Source organism: Bombus terrestris, chromosome 11 (genome assembly GCF_910591885.1).
Source record: "Bombus terrestris chromosome 11, iyBomTerr1.2, whole genome shotgun sequence".
In the NCBI taxonomy this organism is placed as follows: domain Eukaryota; kingdom Metazoa; phylum Arthropoda; class Insecta; order Hymenoptera; family Apidae; genus Bombus; species Bombus terrestris.
The window spans coordinates 13,182,940-13,188,939 of NC_063279.1; positions in this window are offsets into that span (position 1 = coordinate 13,182,940).

Here is a 6,000-nt window from a genome sequence, read left to right on the forward strand (position 1 = left end):
TATTGTTTAAATATTTTTGTCAATTCTGCGAGATATACGCTTCTACTATGTGGATATTTTAACTTTAGATATATTTTGAGATTTGTTTCAAACGAGTCGAGTCTCGTAACGGTGCAAATGAAATTTCAAAATGGAGTATAATACACATAATATATCGATAAAAGGTATCTGCAAGTGTTCGAATACTTCCGCCAGGCTATGTATATTCTTTTGTAAAGCGAAAAGTATTGTCTTGCCTCTTTTCAGAAAGAGCGAATCAAATTCCGAAAAGGTTTTCATTAGACGAAAAATGTGACTGGTTCGGAGGGTTTCGGGCATTATATGCAGGCGTTGCAGCAACGAGCTATCGGTTGTTCCCTGCAATGGAAAGATGGGGACGAAATATGAAGGGGGAGAAAAGTAGCAGGGTCTTTGACGGCGATGCATTATTTATCACCATGTATGACAAGCATTTTCATGTTAATAGCAGACCTGGAGGTCATTACCTCCATATAACATTGTAACGACGCCAGGATTCGTGGCCCAGATAGCGGGGAGCAGACGGTGAGAGTGAAACCCGTCGCACGCAGATCGTTACATGTAATGCAATGATTATTTTCGATTCACTGACTTACGAAAATGTCTCGTTAGAGAATATTGTACAAACTTAGCCATTTACAACGAAAGAGATCGAATTCTTTCTGTCTTTTTGTTTCTTTCTGTAGGAAATAACAAAAATTTATGTAATATGTGAATCCTGAAATTTGATTCGAATCAATAGCTTTTTAATGAAAAAATTCCGGAAACATCTGAATAAAAGCAAATCGAACTCTCTTTCGTTTTTAGCGACAAAAATATTTCTAACTTATGAATTTTAATGAAATAGTCTCTGTAATATTTGAAGAAACGCGAATGGAATTTTGTTTTAATAAATATAACTTGTTTTTAAATACTAAGGCACAAAATTATATTTATCTCCATAAAACCATATAAAACATTCTAAAAAGTAGATAAAATTATTATAGACGATGCATCGTGCCAACTTATACATTTGCATGGTGGCAATTTCTGCGATGGATATCCTGAAATGGAAAATCTAGTAATTTGGCGAACCAGTCGGGGAAAGCTCCTTTTTAATTTTCCATATTAGCCTTTCGTCCTTCATGACCCTCGTATTTTTGATATATGCGCGCTGCTCGCTGCGACTTACACCACCACGTATGCCTGTATGCAGTTTTCATTTGCGTAAAAGGTATTTACATATCGTCCGAATCGCGAAGTAAAAGCGAGAAACATCAACACCGATGAAAGCTCGATCCGACAACGCCAGAACGTACCTGTTTCCTTTGAAATCACTGGATTTCCAATACCAATGGAAGGAACGAAATTACCTCGACACCTAAGATTACATAATTTCCTCCGCGTATGCGTTTCCTTAACACCATTCACGAAATTTAATTAATTCCAACCAGAGGGAATATCAGGTCATTCTATCGTTACGTAAAATTTTATTTTGCAATCGTTACGAGGCATTAATTCTTTAATCTTTATAGAACCTTCATCTTATAGCACATTATTTATTTATCATTTATTTTATATATATAATACTTATATAATATAATACTTTACGAGTTCTAACTCATTGCAGAGATAATTTATAATATTGCTGGCAGACGTTTTGTTTTTATTCATTTTTCAAATGTTTTTATTAATTTCTTACAAAAAAATGTATTTTTTATGTGTAATAGAAATGAAAAGAAAGCAATATTTTCCATGTATTTCGAACAGTATGACAAGTCTTGTTTTGTATTCAATTTCATGAGTGAAATCTTTTTAATCGTCACACTTGTCACACATTCACAATTCACATAAAATTTCTTCATTTACGAGTTTAAACATCTGTTCCTGCAGAACTTCCATCATCATTTCACGCTCAAATAACACAGCCGTTGGTTAAAAAATCACTGGAAAGCGAAACAATGGCGGGATTTGGCGAGCTTTCTCCCTTCCGGCTGTTTCCTTAGCCGGGAATAAATTACTCGTAAGACGTTTTCCATCTGCGGTTCGATCGTCGATATATCAGCGACTTATCCACGAATTCGTAAGGCGCTGGGAACGAAAAAGAGTGAAGTTCGTAGAACGATCCGACGATTTTCTGGCCTGGTGAATGGCGCACCGGCAGGAAACTGTCTGCGCGAGAAGAACGCCCGATTAAAGTGCCGTTTCGAGTTTTAAACTGCCGCCAGTCCGGAACGTGTGGCGAATAGTTACGGAAACGAAACGTTTCGCCGATAGTAAATGAAAGCTTTAACGAACACATTATGCACCTCGATCGCTGCTAATCTGTCAATGCTTTGAAACCGTTGAATCTGATTTTCCAAACTTTTTCCCACTGTCACGGCTGTGTAATGATGTATATTCTTCATCCGTTTAGAAACTCCAATTTAACACTTTCAGAGCAGAAAAACAAATACATTTTTAACTATCAGTAAACTGTAATTATTACACACGCATATTTCCTGACGTTTCTATGAAGAATATACAGTGCAATAATTTTAAGTTTTACACTCTCACAATGGTTGTTAGATGATTTGCAGTGCTTCGGATTTCGATCGTGTTTTTAATAGTGCGTTGCGTTTTATTGACATTCAGACATTTCTTCAGCGCAAAGTTGAAACACGATAGAATTCCAAAGAATCATAAGTACGTTATGTAGTTAATAAATCGTTAAAGTATACCGAATATTGCATACATTGCCATTCATAAACATTACAGCACTTACAGAAAGAGGAATACATAATGAAATCTGTAATGTAAGAATTAAACATTCGCGGAGAATTATCTTCGTTGATAATTTGGAACTGATTTCGAAGTGGTCAAATTGCGTCTTACGTATAATGCAGGAGTTAATCGATGAAGAAGGAACTGATTGCGCTTTTAGACCGTGAACGAGGCCCTTTACAAGGCTATCCTGCACCTCGAATATGCGGTTCGGTCGTCACATGCATATGGATCGTTGGTGCTTTCATCGTGTACACAAGTCGCGAATAAATATGTATGAGACCGTGTGCATCGAGATTATTCGTTACTACCTCGTTTCCTTCTATACACGGATAGTCGCCATTTTCTTTTCGTACACGGTTGCCGTTAAATTCTATGCAAATTTCGATGCCGATCACGGTTGATTATTAATACCACCATCGGTGATATGGAATTCACTTGATTCCGTTTACCTTGTTTTACATCGTTACACGACGCATCGAATCCTATACTAACATAATTTTATGTAAAATGGAACGTGTTTCGTTGTTCTATTCATTTTTTATTTCCTAATTCTACGTTATTACGTTTGTCAATTTCATTTATAAATTTCACATTATGAGTCATATAACAAGAGAACGATAGTTCAATCGTTGAATATGTTTAACCATATGTATTTCATACCTTTTACATTTTATTTGATCTTATATTTCATTTAATATCGTCACAGTCACTGATAATATATTAATTAATCAAGTTCAACAATCGTTTATCGAAACGTGTATTCATATATTATATTTAATATTTACATATGAAGACGTTAATATCTCTATGATATATCTTTGGTTTTTATAAAATATGATATCTCCAAAATAGAATTTCTCCTCGAGATAAAAATTCGACTTGAAACGTTTCCACGAAAGCAGTCCGATAATTAACACGTTGCGCAAATACGACAGTGCATGAAATCATTGTGTCGAGCCCCAACCTAATCTAACCCCTTTCTTCTCGACTCCATTGAGAAGTACGCTGCGTCGTTTTGTTCCACGTGTTTCTCGTCGTATCGTGCGTGTACCCTTCCTATCGCCGGTGACAGGCTCGTTAATTAAAAATTAATAACAAAGGTAAATCATCGACGACTGTCCGCGATGAAAGAACCGGCGTCGACTTTGTAACGTTCAATGAAATACGAATGACAAGCACCTTTTTTACCGAGGTAAACATATCGTTCTGTGTCGAACGCGGGTCCCGATTCCCAAGGGAGCCTTCGTACATCCTTTGTAGCTATTAAAATCCCGTCGAGGTATCGATTCGTTTTCGACATGGTCCCTCTTGATGTACCTTTCTTTTTGAACCCTATCTGACCAACCCATCGGGAATTCAGCTGTAATTAAATAGGAATGACTATTTCAATATGCTTTCTGTATAGACCAGCTATGATTTTTCGATTCATTTACCGTATCTCGATAAAGATCAATATATTACGAAAGTCAAACCGACCAACATCACTTTTTGCAAAAATTCCATAATTTTATAATATAAATACACATTCAAAGGAATTCTTAAAGGGCAATTTTTTACCTCCATAAGTTCATTTATCGTAAAAGGATCAAAAATAAGATAAGAAAGAATCTTTGTAGTAACATCGCTCTTCTGTACTTTTGAATCGATGGGGTTGATCAATGTGGCTTTTGAACAGCACATATAGCGAGACTTGTTTGTAACACTATAGGACATTAATAAGGACTGTGTTTATCGAATTTAATCAACTAAATCTGTCACCAATCTAAACAAATTCTATCGAAAATTTATTCAGTTCGTTGAATATTGGATGAACTAAATTCCAGTTCTGTAATTGTTGCAGCGAATAAGAGATATGTAGTGAAATTTGTTCGTAACGCAGTAATAACTGCAAAGAGGCATCCCATAGATTACACAGCGGAGATTTCGATACAATATTAACAGTAAGGGTAGGAAGTTGGAAGAGGAGACGGTTGGTGTATACATACATATAAGTAGACAGCTAGTGGTGGTAAGATACTCTTTCAATCCAATCGGGTCTTATTTCACGCGGCACAGACTCATATTTCACCGGTCGGATGTAAAGCCAATTGAATCCCTTTATAAAATTACCTACGAGGCGTCTCGCGTCCGAGAAAAGGTGGCGTAAACGAATTTTGAATGCGATAATCCCCGGTGATTCATTCGTCTCCACACAATGTCTACGCGGTGAGCCTCCAATCTGCGAGGTTGGCTTTGGGGTAGACCGATCGATTTAAAGTCTCAAAGAGAAACCGTATCACTGTCCAAGTGGAGATTTTAATCCTCTGTAAATTCTAACAAATCGGTATCGTCTATCCTTTCAATCTTCGTTATTATTTGCCTACGATGAAAAATTGAATGACAATCTGTTAAATGCATCCACGATATATACACTACAATATGTACAAATTAGAACTAATTGTTTTAGCACAAAATTATATTATAAATTATAGGTTTAACTGCTTCTCTCATTTTAAACATTTTAATAACGTCTTTATATTGTTACAACGGCACTCAATGATCGTAATGCGACTCGGTATTACAGTAGAAGCAACTAAAATTTTCGTGAGGAAACTGATCGTCCGATTACTTGGAGGCTGGTCGTTCTCCCTCTCTTTTTTTCATGCACTCCACTCTTAGGGAATTATAGAGCGAACGAACAAATTCCCGTCATAATTTATGGCCCTATCCGGCCACGACTTGTCGGATAATCCTCTGTGCCGGTCGGTTGTCGGCGCTATCCCTTGTTTTCTACTCGCCAACGCTATATAAGGGTGGCGCACGCGCGCACCACGCCGCAAGTCCCCATAAAATCGCGCCTTCTTGTAGCTACAGTCTCCGAAAAAGTCAACATACCTTTAAATACATCGATGATTACTGTTTCAATTAAATTAAATGATTACTTTTGACTGCCGATATCTATGCAAATCAAAATTTTTTTGTATATATGACATATGTATACACATTATCCAGTGAAAAATATATCAGACACGAGAGGCCCGCGATTACACTTTAAAAGTTGAATGTATTATATATATCTTATAATATAAATTTTAATACGTTAGCACGTTAGACGTTGGGTAGCTTTTTGAAATATAAAATATCGAGCTAAATTCCTTCGTGAATTTGAATAATTAGGGACTTAACCTTTTCCAGTCTTGAAGCAAATATAATAATCGTCTTAAAGCTTCCGAGCGGTAGCATAAATATACAAAAGTG